Here is a 19,770-nt window from a genome sequence, read left to right on the forward strand (position 1 = left end):
GGTTTAGCGAGATCGACTGAAGTACGTTAAAGATATGGACATATGGAACATGGAGAAGTTGTTGCCTGGAGTAAATGTTCCAACACAGGCACGACACTGCACATCAGTAACACCTGGTCTACAAGCACATGATGTATTTAAAGTGTGACCGAGCAAAGATCTTTCCCGTGACGCTATGACAGAGCTAAGTCTATAGCTGGAGCAGTCTCTTCCAATGGCTTACTTCGCAAAAAGTGTGATGAATTTGAATTATACATCTCTTGTGGAATATTGGGTATCAAGGTGCACAGTCGTAATTTCTGTTGCTCACAGCGCTAGGGCCACAGATTTGGCTCCCAGCTTGGGTCAGTGGCTGTGTGGGGTCTGCACATTCTCCCTCAGTATGCATGGATTTATTCTGGGTGATCCTGTTTCCTCCCACAGTCCCAAAAGGCATGCAAGTAAGGTGCATTGGCCAGGCTAAATTGTCCCTCAGTGTACTCGAACAGATGCCACAATGTGGCAACTCGGGGATTTTCGCAGTAACTTCATTGCAGTGTTAATGTAAGCCTACTTGTGACATTAATAAAGAAACGTCAAACCTTAAATCTTCCAGCAGGTAAGGAGAATGACATAAATGTTCGGAACAATAATTATTATTTCCAGCAGTGAACGTTCATTGACAATTTAATAAATGCATTCACCTGTTCTCGTGCATTAATAAAGATTAGTGTATTTAACATTACTTTATGAAAGGTGGGCGACACTGTCTCCGCCAACATTTAGTCCCCAAAGTTAATTGCATTCAGTAAATTGGTGGTGAGCTGCCTTCTTCAACCGCTGCAAAACCTGCAGTGTAGGTAATCCCATGTGCTGTTTGGGAGGGTGGTCATGGATTCTGACTCAGCGACAGGATAGGAACGATAATATATGTCGAAATGAGATTGATGAGTGTCTTGGAGGGGAATTTCCAGGCGGCGTTGTTCCAATCTACCAGTTATCATCAATTCATACAGGTAAACAATTATTCCACCAATTATATTCAGCATTTTGAGAAAAAAAAACAAAATACTGCGGACTCTGCAAACTGAAGCAAAAATAATAAATTCTGAAAATTCTCAACAGGTCTGACAACCTCTGTGGAGAGACAATAGACATAACGTTTTGAGTCAGGATGACCGTTTTATATCTGGAGAAATTTGAAGAGGATGATGAAAGTGGGAATTGATGGGGGTGGATCGGGATTAGGAAGTTTTTTTAATTAGGATAGAGTTAGTGATTGAGGTGATGATTAGATTAGTTAGGATGGAGAAGTTGAGTATGATTTTTGGGATCGGTATGTGAACTGATGTAACTTGTGTGTGGCTTGAAATAGTGGATAACATTAAACAGTAAACTTAAACTATTCCCACCTCACAAGAAAGTTACACAACTTCTCTGACACCTTGTTAGAAACAATGATCCTCTCGCCAGGGCATCAGGAATGCTCTGCCGAATCAGCATCCAGACTCGGAACGTTGGCCCTATTCTGTCTCTACGGATGCTGTCAGGCCTGCTGAGATTTTCCATCATTTTCTGTTTATTTTCAGTATTTCTTTCTATACGACATAGAATGGCACTTTGCTTCATATCATTTACTGATACCAACATTTACTGACAATATATATTGGCCGTTTTGTCATCAAGGAATAAAATCTGTCCTGGAATTCAATGAGGAATGGAATTAATTCAGACCGAGGATAATGAACAGCTACCCAGCAACCTCTGAGCTTCATTGACAAGTCATCACCTCAGAGTCACACAGAAAGTCCTGGTACATAGTTGGGGTGTGAGATTTTCAAAGTGATGATATTAATGAAACATTTGTATCTCGAGTGAAGTTAATGAATCTTTAAATCCCGATTCATTATTACACTGTTTTGGGAAGCAATATAACCGCTGTCGTTGTCCAGTGAGTCTCACAATATTTTTGTTACTGCCTCATTTAATTTTCACCTTGTTACCTTCAGTAATTTGGCTGAGGGCATGCGGATTGATTTGCTGTATGTGAAAGAACTGCATGTTTCAAATATTACAATCCTCCCTCCTCAAACTAATCATCTGTTTATTCTGTTTAATCTCTGTTTATTCTGGATATGAAGATTCAGCATCAGCAGAGAAATGAACCATCCGAGCCGCAGGAATACCTCGTCCTTCTCTTCGTGAGGATCAGTTTGCAAACTCCTGATAAACTCGGGATGGATTTCCCTCAGACAGTCTGAAAGAACTGAAGGTATTAGACGGCCAGAAATGGAATAAAGGAGCTGATTCAATTTAACAAATAATGAATTGCAAATGTTGATATGTAGAAGAGCATCTTTCAATACCATTTTTCACTGCTTCCAACAATCCATTCACTGATTCCTCAATCAAAATATGCAGGCATCAAACTGGCATTCATCCAAACACCATTCATTTAAATGTCATTCATTCCTGCATCAACACAGGAATACACTTATTGTTTGCGGGGATTGCGGCATAATATTAATTTAGTTGATCCAGTGATCCAGTGGCCCAGGACAATGATGTGAGGACAGAGATGTAAATCGGGCCATCGCAGCTGGTGGAATTTGAATTCAATTAATAAATCTGGAATAGATACAAGGATATGACTCCAGGTGGACAGTTAAAAAGCTGACTTTTTAATATCTACAGATGTGGCCTGGAAAACCAATCAGTTCGAGGGAATTTGGGACAGGCAAAAAGTGATGGTCTTTCCAACCAAATATCCCATGAAAACTTAAAGAGAAGTAAAATACAAAAATATATGTTCATGTATTGTCTCTCTGAGACATCTCTCAATTTTCCTGTAATTCTTTCTAGCCATCTATCAAAATATCCTGATGTGTTGGGAAAAAAATCATCATTGTTACAAACAGGGTGCCAGAGAAGCTGCATAACTTTCCTTTCTTTAGAGATGGGAAAAAAATCATCTAGATTTACAACAATAAAAACATTCAAGTGCCTCCAGTACTGTTGCTGGGTAGATTTGATTATAAATAGACCTTATTGACAACGTGAAGGGTTTTAAGTTGGCTTGCAGCCAAGCGGTCAGTACTGAGGAAACATATCTTTGAGCTACTGCACAAACAGCGCCAGATGTTTCCTGTCAATAACTTTGAGCATTTGACAGCAGCCTGGATTGCTGCCAAATACTGTGTGGGACAGATTAGCGTGAAGCTGAATGGACAAAATGGGATTCCAACATTTAAACTGTAAATGTTTCATTTCCACAAGAAAGACCCATTTTAAATCGTAATCATTCGAATCAAATATTTTCTTTCAATGTTCTGTTCATTACGTAAGTAAATAGTATCGCAAAACAATAAAGTGACCAGATGTTTTTTTTTTCATTTGTATAGCCTCCAAGTAAATGTCATTCCAATAATTAAAGTTTGTTTATTAATCTCTTTATGAAATGCGAGACAGAGAATTTGATGGTCCCAATTTCCCCAGTCAATTGGGATCAGAGCAGTGGCAAAAATGTACTGAAGTAATATTAAAAGAACATCATAAAATTGACATGAACAGCGGGGATTTCTGGAATACTTTGAAAGTTCTGCACCTCATTTAAACAGCAGTGTTTCTTTATATCCGATTTACCGTGTTCTATTGTACAGTATAATCTGATTTCTGTTATTGAAGAGTTCCTCTCATAGCTGCCAATGAGTGGAGAAATGATCAGTTCATAACCTGATTCACTGGAAGATAAAACATTTATTCTTGTGATATTGTGCAATGTGCCGCAAAGTCCTGATATCCTGTGTTCACAATACCGGTGAATATTCGGCAGTCGGTGGCCAATAGAGTGAGCTGCAATGATTTGGATGCTGAAGAAGAACTTTAATGATCTCCGTGTCCTTTCCGATTCATTAACTGCTCCGTCAAAACTAGATTTAATTTTATGTTTCTCTGTCAACTCCTTATTTAATTACCAAGAAGATGGGATTCTTACTATTTTCAAAGGGCTGTCTTCGAGATTGGGCAGTTTGACAAATATAAGGAGAAACATTGTTTTCTGTAAGAGTTTCTTCTCATCTCCAAACCCAAATTGTACAGTGATAGTCATCCACACAGAAAATAGAATCATTTTGTTCATGCCCCGCATTTAATTACAGAAATCGGTAAAATTGTTTTGATTAATTATGCTTTATTATTGTAATGTGACAGAGACTCGGAATTGCTGCGAAATAGACTCTTTATTTACCAAAAATGTTATTTCAGCATTTTTTTGATTTGTGTTCGTCTTGGGGGCGTGGTAATAAGAGCACCATATTTACAAAGGAATTTGTTTTGTTTTAAATTTAAAAAATTTTGAACTGCAATATAATCATCAGAAATAATGGAGACAATACAATGAACAGATTCAGCTAAACAAATATCCCGATACAGATAAAATGCCCATTTTAATATTAATCTATTGTAAATCTCCGAGTCCATTCTGTTGGGGGTGTGGAAGGTGGGACGTGGATCCAGGCGCCGCCTCCAGCAGGGAATCAACAGGCGGCGCCTGGAGAGCCGCCCCCTTCTGCCGGGTATTTAAATACCGCTCACTGGGACCGGAATCCAACAGCCCGGGAGCTGGTTTGTTCACTGAGTTCCTGACACAACCATTTCCCCCAAATCACCAGAAAGATGAGGTCGGCCATTTCTCTCAGTTTGTTGTTGACTTTCTTATCCCGTGAGTATTTTATTATTATTATTATTGTCCAAATCTCCCACTGTTACGGTCTTAATGTTAGCCTATCTCTGGAATGTTCCAGAGTCAGCAATAATGTCACCAGTTTAATCCTCGGGTTCTTTGATCTATTTTTACAGATGTCCAGTCGGCCGTTGTATTGACTCAGCCCGAGGCAGAGACCGGGTCTCCCGGAGGCTCCCTGAGACTGACCTGTAAAACCAGTGGGTTCAATCTTGGCAGCTACTGGATGGGCTGGATCAGACAGGTTCCCGGGCAGGGGTTGGAGTGGTTGACCCTCTACTACGATTCATCTTACACCGTCTACTACGCCCCAGGGATTCAGAATCGATTTACTCCGTCCAAAGACCTTTCAAACAGCAACTCCGTTTTGGCCATGACGAACCTTAAAATCGAAGACACCGCCATCTATTACTGTGCAAAATGGCACAGCGAGAGGAACCAGGGCTGGACCCGGACACGAACAGCTCGAGACGGAATTCAGCAACTTCCATTATAACCGAAAGGTAAATATCTGTATTAAACGTGATATAGCCGACAGTGGTCAGAGCCAAACCATTATCGTCTTTAAAAAAAAGTTGCAAAGAAAGCAAATCTAACAAATTCACAGATATAACAGGGTGAGATTTTCACTTATAGTAGTTTCAGCAATTACAACACTGGACAAATTGCTCGCTTTAATATTTCTGTCACATTGTGTTATATAAATAGCTGCCTATATTTTAAATTAGAGCAGAACTGATGGTCCATTTGAAGTGAATGTTGAGCGACAGTACTGAACAGAGTTAGTGCAGTTTTTGTACGGGTTTGTGCCGCTGTGGTCTATATCAGTGGGTCACAGTGCTCAGAAAAGCGACATCCTCATACAAAAACCTCAGAGAAGGACTTTCCTTAATATGTGATCAGTACCACTGCCGAATGACAAAAAAAAAATGAAAATTCAACAAAATAATAGGTAGAAGCAGCATTGCTTTATAACTTAAAATTGTTATAGAACTTCAGATTTATTTTATTTATTTACATGCTGAATACGCACAGAAAGTTTTAAGGTTCCTAACTCCCTTTATCAATATCATGACCAGTAAAAAATGAAGTATCTCACTGGCTCACTTTTAAACAGCATGGAAACAAGCTTTCGAAATAGCAGTAAAATCAAATCTCTGTATTTTACAGTAAACAGCCGGCAGCAGTATTTGTCATGCTGTGTCTCACTGTGACAGCTGACTACTTCGATTACTGGGGACAAGGGACCATGTTGACGGTGACTGCAGGTAAGAGCTATGCACTTATTGAGTAACTGGTGAACATGTGCCTTCGTTTTATTTTTTTGTCCATACTAATAGTTCATTTGTTTCCATATATGTGGGTTTGGTGGATTGCCGATTGTGAATTGTTAGAATGTTTCCTGTGATTCTGCTGCAAAGGGGTTTTAGAATTCCGCTGTTTCTTGGCAATAGGTGCTGCTGAGGAATTCAATTCCAAGTTGTTGTGATTTTGTATTTATCTGTTGACATTACTGTGTGGCTGTGTTATTTTAAAAGCCGAACGTCTGTTGAACAGTTCAGCGTTTCTGCAGTGTTTAATCTCGGCGACATCTAGTGGCTGCGTGTTGTATTATCTACTACACATGTGTTTGAAATCTAACCCAATATTTTTTTTTAAATTCTAAAATGTATATATTTATCCAGTGAAAATGTTCCACTCACTCACAGTGCTGGTGCTGCTATGCAATATTTTCTGGTTATTGTAAACATTAATTACTTTGATGGGCGAATTGGCTGGAATTTATATTAAACATTTCTGTAAATGTTACATTTGATTCTGTTGTTAGTGTTTGTAGAATTGTGCTGCTTCTGCATGAAGCCGGGTTCAGTCTCTCAGCGTGCTTTTTTTTCTGGTGAGGAGATTATGTATCTGGGTGACTTTAAATACGTAAAATTTGTGAATTAATTTTGTGTTTCTGCATTGTTTGAACTTAGTGACACTGAGCTGTAACACGTTTTGTGATTGAATACCAACATTCTGCGGATTCGCAACTGCTTAACGCATGATGCAAGCAGAAACCAGACAGGCTTTATTGTATTTGTATGTTTAAAACCTGAGGGGATAGCGGTTTACACCACTCGTTTAGAACATAGTTTGTTACTGCATTCACAATTTAGAATACCTGCAATGTTTAATCTCGGAGGCATTTGATGGCTGGAACTTTTATCATCCAAATGTTTAAATATGTTTGAAATGTGACCTAATATAAATAAAATGTGATAAAGTTGTTATACTAATTTCTTGGACATATTCCACGTCCTCGCAATGCTATTAGTTTTATCCCAGATTTCTGTTTAGTTTAATAATTGGTTAAGAGCTGGTTTGCTAGATTCGATATTGAGATTTTTTTTGCAATGTTACATTTGATTCTGTTGCATGGATAATTGAGCTGTTTTTTTGAGAAACGGATTCATTCCTTCATTGATGTATTTTTTTTTGTTTTTCTGCTGAGGAGATTCTGTGGTGCAGTCACTGGGAATGTTTAAAATTTGTGAAATGTTTGGCTTTGTGGCATTATTATTGCGTTGTTTAAATAGTGTCTTAACGGTGCCGTTGAGAGTTTAGATGTTTTCTGGTTGAACACAAACAATCTTTGAGTTCGGAAATCCTTGTAGGGAGAAAACAAGCAGGTTTGGGGACAAAAAAACTACAAGACATCACAACATTTTTATAAATTTTAGCTAACACACAAATTCAAGTAAGTCATGACTTACAACGCTCATTCGGACACTAAGTCTTTGCTGCAATCACAAAATTCTCATGAACAAGTTTTATAGTAAAAAAACTATACGTCAAACAATTAGTAATCAGTAATATAACTCCAGATTCACCTCAGATTATTTTACATGAATAATTTGGCAGCAATCCCCTTTAATAGTTCTGTTGTGTTTTTCACACAATTAACATGACCAGAACATTTTCCAGACTGGAAATATTTTGTGACAATTCCAGAAGCTATTTCAATGATAACCTGCTGTTTTCACAGCAGCGCTCAGTTGAACAAGATACTTTGCATTAATCGGTACATCCCAGATTAAGTTCGCATTCACAGGAATACGAGTTTTGCAGAATAAGACGTTGCTTTTTGACAATTTTTGTATCGGATTTTTGTATTTTTTTATGCAGTTGCAACTAGATTATTCCTTCCAAGTATTTTTTTTAATTAGATATCGAGATAATTAATTACTAATCTCATCTCAAAATTTGTGAAATAGTTTGGCGTTTCTCAATTCTTTTTGCATTGTTACAACTCAGTGATACTGAGCGGTTCTGGCTAAATGAAAATAAAACTACGTTTGAATATTTTGGTAGGGATAAAGCAAAAAAAGCTTTCGGAAAAAGAATATATATGATAGGGCATTTTATTCATGTTAACTGATGCTGACATGTTAAAATAAATCATTAATTACGTTTCACTGTATCTCTGTTAGGGCCATTACACTACCCTGAATCTGTTACATTTGATGTGCTCATTTTCAGAAAAAAAAAATACATTTTTGCCCAGTTTTTGGGATTTGAGACAGACAGGGAGATTTTAAAAAGGCAAAGGCAGTTCTAAAATGAACATCAGGTTAATTTTTTATATTGTTTATTTTTGTTGTCGAATTTGATCAGTTAGAATCAAACAGTTTGTACAAATTTGACAGAGTGAACAGAGTTTTCTAACAAATGTAATTCGCTGACACTCAAGCAACATTGTTCACATGATTGTGTTTGAGTTGTAGTAAATTATCAACGGGAACTGGCTAGAGATTGACAAATAAATGTTTGAAATTTAAAAAGATTAATTTATATAAAAATGTTATGTTATAAAGATTATAAAAATAATATTAGCATTGCAGTTAATAATGACATCATGTCTCCAATTACTGCTGAACACAGGATAGAATTATGGGAAGAATAAATGATAGAATAGAAGAATTGACTCTATCTGAACTTTGTGTTTAATTCTTATTAAATATTATGATGAAGAAAAACTTACATCCTGCATCACGTTATAGTGTTACAGCGGATTTGAATCAATTGTACTCTTTGTGTTTGCACGGTATAATTCAGCTTTTCTTTAATTAAACAATGTGTTCAGTAATTAAGTTATGTGGATGGTCTAAATTACTATATCTCGGAAGCAGTATTATTGATTTTAAACTGCCAGGCCATTATAGTCTATCCAAACTCAGAGGTATGCATTTTTAACATGTTTGTAGATCATAATAAATTATTTGTAGTGAAAATAAAGTATGACAATATGATTAAACTGAAGTAAATGAATGGCAGATGTCTAAAAGTTTCCATTCAGTAATTTTAATTATTGTTTAACATTGTCTAAGATTGAATTGTAACTTAATTATTTAACAATGTTGGAGGGAGAAGCACGTTTGGCATGATTGCAAACCCATTTTATTACTGAGTTCAAAACAGCTGACAGGAGAACGAACTGCCAATTAACAAGAACTTAAAATATAATATTGGTGCTGATTAATTAAAAACAAAAAAACACTTGAATATTGCACTGGCATGCAAAATACAATCCGTTTTAGAGAGTATTTAATTGTATCGAAAATGAATTCAGAAACAAAACCTTTATTTCATCAGCTATGATCAGCTCAATAAAATGTTTTTCCTTGTTTTTTTTGTTGGCAATGATTTTCAAAGCAAATGTTTATTGGTTTGTTGACTTCTTACTGTGTTACTCAATCTCTCTTACGCATATTGGTTTGTTGACTTCTTACTGTGTCACTGCAGCTCTGTTAGGGACATTGAACAATTACTGTGTCACTGCATCTCTGTTAGGGCCACTGAACTGTCCTGAATCTCTTATTTTTGATTGCTCATTTTCAGCGAAACGGCATTTTTTACATTGTTTTCGAGGAGTGAGATAGTTACATAATGAGAAGTCGAAAGGAGTTCTGAAATGAATAACAGTTTAATTTAAAATAGGTTATTGATGTTCTATTGTGAGTTGAACATTGATCAATCAGTCTGAATGAAATTGATAGATTGAAAAAAAAATCTATCTGCTGGGCACTCAACTGTTTCACCGTTTCTAGCAGTTTGACTTGATATTTGACTCGGCGTCTCAGAAATGAAATCCCTAAAGCCTATTGTGACCATCAGAGAGAGCAGAAAGTTCAGACTGTAGAGGGAGAATTGTGTGATTCTTACGTAGTGATGTGCCGGCTTTGGGAATGTTCGATGAACAAATGCGAAGTGAGATTTACGATATCGTGCTCCGTAATCTAACAGTCCCTGTCCTATTCAGTATGAAACTTCACGGGGCAAATTTACTTGCATCTTTTGTTTAATCTTCTAAAGGCATTTTAGAGTTATTTGCTCAGTTAGAATTTTAATCTTCCCTAAAAGTTCCTTGAGAAAGTGTCGATATGAAGCATTCTTCAATGACTGCAGTGCATATGCTGCAGGCATCCGCCCTGCTGTTAGGCAGAAAGTTCCAGGATTTTGACCCAGCGATTATGAATGAGTTGAGATATTGTTTCAGGTCAGGATGGTGTGTGTTTTGGAGGGGAGCTTGCAGGTTATAGTGTTCATATGTGGCTGCTGACCTTGTCCTGTTGGGATGTAAAGGCAGCGGGTTTGGACAGTGTATTCTACGGAGCCTTGGTGAGTTGCTGCAGTGCATGTTGTATATAATACACACAGTGCTGGCACTGCTTGTTAGTGATGGAGAGAGTGAATAGGGTAAATGAGGGGGCGGATAATCTTGTGGGTGGCTTTGCCCTGGAATATGTCAAACTTCCTGAGTTTTTACAAATTTCGCTCATTGAAGAAAGAAGAATTAATCAATTGTGACTGACTTGTCAACGATTTAAATGTCTTTCCAACCCTTGGCCCGCGATGCGTATTGTGCTCAGTTGTGACTCACACTTACTGTATGTCCCAGTGAGTATGTGTGGAGTAAGGGGGCTTTTCCAGACTGAACCAGCCAGATAAAGACTTACACACCCTCACACACACGAATGCACAGAAACACATTATCGTAGTTTCTCACACATGCAGCACATACATACTCACACTTGATTCTCTCACACACACTGAGATGCACATTCTCTCTCTCTCTCTCTCTTCCACGTTATACATGCATTCTCAAATACAAATACATACATACTATCAGTTTCAGACCCCATACACAGAAGCACTCACACGCACACACACCCACACGCAATCTCTCTTACACATAGACACACTCTCTCAAATATGTACGGTCTCACACTTTCGCATACGCACTCTCACATGCACTCTGTCTTCCGGACTCTGTCACATATGCTCAAGCTGGCTCACATTTATTCATACATGCTCTCTCATAATTCCTCTTGCAGACGCACGTCTCTCTCTTACACACACACGCACACATGCGTGTTTTTTTTATCTCTCTTGCACACACTACCTGTACATTCTTGCTCTCTCATACTGGTTCTCTCACAATCACAAACACATGCGCACACACTAACACGCTCTCTTATACACAACCATAGTCTCTCACATAAGCAGGCTCAGGCACGCATGCTCCCTTACACACACACACACCCGAACACACACATGCACTATCCCGCTCACATTCCCTCTTCCGTACTCTCACTCCATCTCTCTCGCATTCACAATCTCTCTATCTCATACGAGCACTTGCACACACATTCTCTCACATCGGCATATACTCCTCTCTCTTTCACACATTCAGTCCCTTACACATTGTCTCACTCATACACAATCTTGCTCTCAAACACCGTCTCTCACAAACATCCTCTCACTCACATGCACCAGCTCTCCGTCTCTCACAGACGAACACGCATGTATACACAAGGTATCTCTCTTAAACATTCCAACTACCACAAACACATGTTCTCTCAACAGTTATTTCACTCACATGCACTCACACATCCACTCTAATTTTCACCCTTTTTTTCTCGCTCGCATGTACTGTCCCCGCCTCTCTCTTTCTCCACACACACACACACACACACACACACACACACACACACACACACACACACACACACACACACTTTGAAGAACAGAGACACCCTCACACACAAAGAATAACTCTTCGAACATACAGTCTCTCACACACACACACATTATCTATCTCGCATATCCTGTCTCTCACGGACACCTCTCTTCTTGCACATACAGACCACTGTCTCACACACGGGTAAAAAAACACTCATGTCTCGAACACACTCTCACACACAACTCTCTCTCTCACACACACACACACAAGTATTTCGCTCTCTCTCTTTCTCGCTCTCTCTCTCTCTCTCTCACACACACACACACACACACACACATACACACTCAAACACATTATTCTACCACCCACACACATTGCACATATCTTTCTCACTGCTATGCGATCCCATGCATACTTTCAGACACTCACGAAAATATTTTGCTTTCCAATAGGCACCCCCTCTCTCTCTCACTGTCTTTCACGTGAATGCATCACTCTCTCCAAAGTGTTGGAGAGGTATGTGAGCATACCCTCCCCCTCAAGCACAAACTCTCTTTCACAGACACACTTTACCTCACATAGACACTCTCCTTTTCACATAAACACACACTCAATCACGCACAAAATCTCACACAGACTCTCCACACACACTGTCCCCGCCTCTCCACACACAAGCACTTTCAAGAAGAGACAAACCGTCAAACACAAATAATAACTCTTCAAACACACATTATTTCTCTCAAACACACACACACATCATCTCACACACCCTTTCTCTCACGCACACTCTCCCCTCTTGCACACACAGTCCACTGTCTCACAGACGTGCAAACGCAATCTATCACACACAGGCACTGTAACACACACATTCTCTCTCTCTGACTCTGTCTGTCTGCCTCTCTCTCTCTCTCTCTCTCCATCACACATACACACACCCTCTTACAAATTTCCATCTCACATACGTCAGAGTGACTGTCCTTGATATCATAGAATAGAATCATAGGATCCTACAGTGCAGAAGGAGGCCATTCAGCCCATCGAGTCTGAATCAACACCAATCCCGCCAAAGCCCTAGTCCCATAAGCACATGCATTTACTAGACCCCCCTGACACTAAGGGGCAATTTGGCATGGCCAATCCACCGAACCCGCACATCTTTGGATTGTGGGAGGAAGCAGGAGCACCCGAAGGAAACCCAAGCAGACACGGAGTGAACGTGCAAACTCCACACAGACAGTGACCCAAATCGGGATTCGAACTGAGGCAACAGCGGTAATCACAGTGCCATCGTGTCATCACACCTCTCCCTCAACACCACCTCCGCCCCCCCACCCCCCTCGCCTGGTAGAATTTGAATGAGGGTGGGATCGAAAAGCCCGATAATACTCAAGTCAATAAGAGTCGGCGGGAAATTCTTCTCGGTTTGCAGTCATTCTTATCACAAAGCTGGATGGTAATGGTTGATGGAGATCAAACATCTAAGTTCATCCAAGTTCGGATATCACTGCAGGAGTCCGGCAGGGGACTGTTCTGGGACCAACAATCTTCTATTGCTTCATCAATGACACATTTCATCCAACATGAGGTCAGAAGTAGGGATTTCCATGTGTTACACCGGACACAAAGACACAATCAATAAGAAGGGATCTGGCTGAGACTCAGTCCGCCTGGCTCCCCAATACTGGTGTAAACTTGGTGTTTGATTCCTGTGTGACCCTAGTTTTGCTGGAAGCTTCCCTTCCAGCTCCCTCAGTCTGTCTATTTGTTCGCTGATCCGTGTTTCTGAAAGAAAGGCCCCGACATTAAAGCAGCTGCCCGGTGATCTACACTGATTCCTGACTTTACACAGCCCTGTTACTGAAAGCTGATCAATGGAGAGAATCGGGAAAAGATCGATGGAGAGGAAGAGGAGGAGGTGGCTCACTGACTCTCTCACCCTCACCCACACTCACTCACCCTCAATCTCTCATCCTCACTCATAATCTTCACTCTTTCTCCCTACCTTATCTACCTTTCCTCGCTGAGTCACCCTCACTCACTCTCCCTCACACTCACTCTCCCTCACACTCACTCTCCCTCACTCACATTCTCCCTCACTCACACTCTCCCTCACTCACTCTCCCTCACTCACTCACTCTCCCTCACTCTCTCAAACTCACTCACTCAAACTCACAAACTCACTCTCCCTCACTCACTCTCCCTCACTCACTCTCCCTCACTCACTCTCCCTCACAAACTCACCCTCACTCACTCTCCCTCACTCACTCTCCCTCACAAACTCACCCTCACTCACTCTCCCTCACTCACTCTCCGTCACTCACTCAAACTCACAAACTCTCCCTCACTCACTCTCCCACACTCACTCTCCCTCACTCACTCTCCCTCACTCACTCAAACTCACAAACTCTCCCTCACTCTCCCTCACTCTCCCTCACTCATTCTCACTCTCCCTCACTCTCCCTCACTCTCCCTCACTCATTCTCACTCATTCTCACTCTCCCTCACTCTCCCTCACTCATTCTCACTCATTCTCACTCTCCCTCACTCTCCCTCACTCTCCCTCACTCACTCTCCCTCACTCACTCTTCCTCACTCACTCTCCCTCACTCACTCTCCCTCACTCACTGTCCCTCACTCACTCACTCTCACTCACTCACTCAAACTCACAAACTCACCCTCAGAATCTCAATGGCGTTCATTCACCCTGAGTCACTCGTCCTCACCCTCTCACTCACTCACAGTCACACACATTCACTCACTCACTCTCATATATCCTCACTCACTCACCCACACTCATTCACACACACACCCACACATTCCCCCCCCCCCCCCCGCCAACACACACACAGACAATACAATTCCACCCTGATAAAAAGACAACCTTGAAAGTCTTCCCCGAGTGAACACCGACACCCCGATTTGTGTGACACCTGCAGCATATTCTCGTTGAATGAGTAAGATGTTGTTGTTTGAGAAATAAATAGTTGCTGCAACAATTGAGACAATCTTTGCTCTTCTTTGTTAATCCAATGAATGATATGCCATTTTGACACTGTATGAATGTATTTTTCTTCTTAATTTGCTAGAGGTGGAGACAGGGATGTGAGTTTCTTCAGAGATGACTTTTCCCAATTGATAGAAATAACACAATCTTAAAGGTAGATATAGGATTAAATCTGGAAATATTAGGATAAGTTCATAATTCTAATCAATGTTCAGGATAGAAGCACAGAAAATAGAAGCAGGAGTGGTCATTTAGCCCTCTGAGCCTACTCCGCCATTCACTTTGGTCAGATCTCATTCATATCCTGATCATACCTATTACCCATATCCCTCATCAATATCCTGATCATACCTAGAACCCATATAACACCAAGAGCTATATCTAATATAGAAACATATTTGTAACAACATGATTCATGACTTAATAAACGCAAATGAGAGTTTAACTTGTTCAATCGGCTATTCTTTCCCAGCGACACCGTCTCCGCCCACTCTCTACAGCCTGGTCTCCTCCTGTCAGCAACACAACTCCGACGGCGCCGTCACCTACGGCTGTTTGGCGATGGATTACTCTCCACATGTCTCCAAACTGACGTGGAAGAAAAATGGGCAGCCAATCACCAGTGGGTTTAAGACTTACCCGTCAGTGAGAAACACGAAGGGGACCTACACACTGAGCAGCCAGTTAACCATCACTGACTCAGCGAGAGAATGCCCCAGAATTGACTGCGAGGTTCGACACAGTGACTCAGACAAGAGCGTTGAAATGCCATGTAAGTGTTGTGAAACCTGGGTAAGAGAGGGGCGCTGTGATTGAACTGTATAAGGTCTTAGTTATAACCGATTTGTATCAATTTGAAAAATGTAAATTGTGCAAAATCCAGGTAAGTATCTACTGACTGACAAGTTACTCAGAACGAGAGAACCATCGAAATGTTACGGTGCAGAAGGAGACCATTTAGACCATCATGTCTGTGCTGTCCAAAAGTGACAACAAAGAAACTAGCCATTCATTTTAAGCCCACTTTCTAGTCCTTGCTTCGTAGCCTTGTCGGTTAAAGCACTTGAGATGCAGATACAGACACATTTTAAATAATCATGCTTCCTGGTGATTGAGGCCTCCACTTGGGGAATGAATTATTTCTACCTACGTCCCGTATAATTTTGTGAACCACAATTACGTCACACCTCAGCCTCCTTTTTTTCTAAGGAGAACAATTCCTGCCTATTCAATCTCGCCTCATGGCTGCAATGTTCAGGCCCTGGCAACATTCCTGCAAACCTCATCTCTCTCCAGAGTCATTACGTCATTCCTGCAACGTGATGGCCAGGACTATGCAGCAAACTCCAAACGTGGCCTAACTCGTGTGTTACACAGCCCCATCATTACATCACTGATTTTGTTTTCAATACCTCACACATTGGAGGAATTAATCCGAAATGCTTTCTTGATCAACTTGTCCAGTTGCCCTACCATCGAGAAACAGCTGTGGACATGCACTACAAGGTATTGCATTTTCTCAATCTCTCTCAACCTTCTGTTTTATTGACTACTCCCTTGCTTTGTTTGCCCTCCGCAAATGCATTGCGTGACACTTTTGACGGTTGAATTCTATTTGCCATTTCCCTGCCAATTCAACAAAACCATGGACACAATTCTTAAATCGGCAGCTCTGGTGCTAAAGTAAAAGAACTAATTTTAATTGTTGTCAATTGAATTTTCAAGTGATGCGTAAACATGTGTTTGTTGAAGGTGTCATCCCCCCAACTGTAATCCTCACCATGAGTTCCAGTGAAGAAATGACAAGCAGGAAATTTGCAACCATCGTCTGTTCAATCATCGATTTCCAGCCAGGGTCACTGACGGTGAAGTGGCTGAAGAATGGGGAACCCATGGATTCAGGAATTGTCACCTCTCCCGCCTGTCAAGTGAACGGGAACTTCTCGGCCAGCAGCCGGCTGACAGTCTCCGCTGGGGAATGGTTCAGCAAAGCGTTCTATACCTGCCAGGTCACTCACCTAGGAGACACTCAGAGTATGAACATCAGCGCATCTCAGGGTAAGAGAGTCAAACAGAGGGCAACATATATAATTCTGATGTTAATCAGAATTAGGGACCTATTAATGTTGGTACAACGCATAGAATAACTTGTAAGTTATTTTCATGTAATTTGCTGCATTAGGACAAGGCCTCCTTCAGAATTTCATCACAAAAGCAATTGTTTGTTATCCCTTCATGAGAGGTGCATTTATTTCCCAAACCCGGGGGCACTTCAATGTCAACCACGTTGCTGTGAATCTGGAGTCACAGGCATACCAGGCCAGATAAAGACAGCGGATTTACTTGTTAAAGAGGATTTGTGAACTAGAAGAGGTTTTACAGCAATGGCTTCATGACAATCATTTCAGCTTTTAATTATACATTTTTATAGAATTCAGATTTAATATTTGCAATGATGGGATTCGAATCTGCGTCTCCAGAACCTTGCCCTAGGTTACATGCCCATTGATAACACCATATGCCACTGCCTCCCCTTAAAGGAATGCTCACTTCCATTTTGAAGTAATATAGTGAGAGAGATGGCCTTGATGTCAACGTTTTCTTCCCCTGAGGCAACTGGTAAGATTTAGAGAGAAAGTGGGGATCGGACTCTTTCACAAGTCACAGCATAGGGGTAAAATTTCAGAAAGTGCATCCACCCTATGTATAAACTAACGCCCAGTACTGTTTTCCCTGAGTTCAGGATGGTGTATTGTTTGGGAATCCTGCAATGTTGATTTATGAAAATGGCACCGCTGCTACAATACTATAATAAAGGGAATAAGTTCATAAAACAAGCTGGTTTTTCATCGCCCATCGATGTTGAAAGGTGATAGTTAGAGGTTGATATATTGAAGGCGACTTCATCTTCTTCAGGCTGAAGACAGCTGTCCTGCTTCTGAAGGGGAACTAGGGTTGATTTTCATTTTTCATTCTCAGGTCCTCTCCAGTGCCTTGATACCACAGTGAAGATACAGCCACCACCAATAGAACAGGTCTTACTGGAGGCGACCGTGACCTTAACCTGCATCATTTCTAATGCTCCTGATGGAGTTAACGTGTCCTGGATCCGAGACAGGAAGTATTTGAAATCAGAGATAGCCGAAAAGCCCGGAGCGGATCCTGACAGCGTGATCAGCAAATTAAACATCTCGACACAAGCCTGGCTGAGTGCGGCTGTGTTTGAGTGCGTGGTGAGCCATCAGGATCTGCCGACTCCTCTAAGAACATCTATCCACAAGGAAACAGGTGAGCTGAGAGATTGAAACAATAAAGGTAGGGTCAACGACAGGGTTCTGAGCAATGTGGAGGAAGAGGGAGATCTTGGGGTTCATATCCACAGGTCTTTGAAAGTTGCCTCTCAAATGGATAGAACAGTGAAGGCTTACAGTGTGTCAGGGTTTATTGACAGGGAGTTTGAGTTTAAAAGCCGTGTAGTTATCAGCAACTGTATCGGACCTTGGTGAGACCACATTTGGAATATTGTGTTCAGTTCAGGTCACCTCACTATAAGAAGGATGTGGAAAGATTCGAGAGAGTGCAGAGGAGATTTACCAAGATGCTGCCTGGTTTGGAGGGTAGGTCTTTTGAGGAAAGTTTGAGGGAGCTGGGGCTTTTCTCTTTAGAGCGGAGGGGGATGAGAGGCGACTTAATAGAGGTTTATAAGATGATGAGGGGTAGAGATAGATTGGACGTGCAGAGACTATTTCCTCGGGTGGATGTAGCTGCTACTAGGGGGCATAACGTTGAGGTTCATGGTGGAAGATATAGAAGGGATGCCTGAGGTAGGTTATTCAATCAGAGAGTGGTTGGGGTGTGGGATACACTGCCATCTGTGATAGTGGGGTCGGACACTTTAGGAACTTTCAAGCGGTTATTGGGTTGGCACATGGAGCACTCCAGAATGATAGGGAGTGGGATAGCTTGATCTTGGGTTCGGACATTGTTCGGCACAACATTGTGGCCGAAGGGCCCTACCGTGCTGTACTGTTCTGTGTTTCTATGTTTCTATGTAAATGCATCACTGTGTCTATCTCCAGTGAAAGTGTACTAGTCAATATTTAGTATTCAGTGCATTAATGGTCTCCCCTGAACTAAACGACTCTGGGCAGATTGATATTTTTATGGGGAGTTTGATGTGTTGATGAGTGAAAAGTGAACTGAAGGCGATGTTATTGGGTTTAGAATGAAGAAGAAGGGAGGAGCCTCATGTGGAGCATCAAAAATAAAAACTGAAAAGAAAAGTAGATCACTTGAGCCGAATGGCCTGATTCTGTGCTGTAAACTTTCTGACACTTTCCAGTCCGCCCCCCTTAGTTATTTGAGAAAACAATTGTGTTCACCTGTCCTCCAAGCTGGAAGTAAAAATTGAAACGTTTAAAATCAAAATCGAAGCACATTTTCCTGATATCTCACCAGCGGTTTCATTGTCTCCAGAATTCTCCAGTTTATTGATATTTATTGTACATTTTCTGCAGATCCAAATCCGCGGGTACCGGTCGTCTCTGTCCTCCTGCCCTCGGCAGAAGAAGTCTCCGCTCAGAGTTTCGTCTCCCTCAGCTGCTTAGTGAGAGGTTTCTCTCCCCGAGAGATCTTTGTCAAGTGGACCGTCAACCACAAGCCAGTGAATCCCGGGACCTACAGGAACACCGAGGTGGTGGCGGAGAACGGCAGTAGCTCCTTCTTCATGTACAGCCGGTTATCCATTGCAGCAGAGGAATGGTCCAGCGGCGCTTCTTACTCCTGTGTGGTGGGACATGAAGCCATCCCCTTGAAGATCATCAACAGAACAGTTGACAAATCCAGCGGTAAACCCAGTTTTGTGAACATTTCCTTGCACTGATGGACACTGTTAATTCATGTCAATGAGTATCACTTGGTTACGTTAAAAACTACAATAAAAATAATAAAATAATTTTCCTCTAACGATAAATGAAATACCCAATCGCTTCATTGATTGCTTTTCAGTTTTCCTTCCAGTAGATTTTTTTTTGGTTTGAG

At 41.1% G+C, this 19,770-nt stretch overlaps 1 pseudogene; it reads left to right on the forward strand.

Moving 5' to 3' along the window:
- The first annotated feature begins 1,153 nt into the window (after positions 1-1,153).
- On the forward strand, positions 1,154-19,638 carry LOC145362432 (Ig heavy chain C region-like; annotated as a pseudogene).
- The last annotated feature ends 132 nt before the right edge of the window (positions 19,639-19,770 follow it).

The sequence above is a fragment of the Carcharhinus amblyrhynchos genome, unplaced genomic scaffold (genome assembly GCF_965287045.1).
Source record: "Carcharhinus amblyrhynchos unplaced genomic scaffold, sCarAmb.v2.hapA scaffold_38, whole genome shotgun sequence".
Classification (NCBI taxonomy): Eukaryota; Metazoa; Chordata; class Chondrichthyes; order Carcharhiniformes; family Carcharhinidae; genus Carcharhinus; species Carcharhinus amblyrhynchos.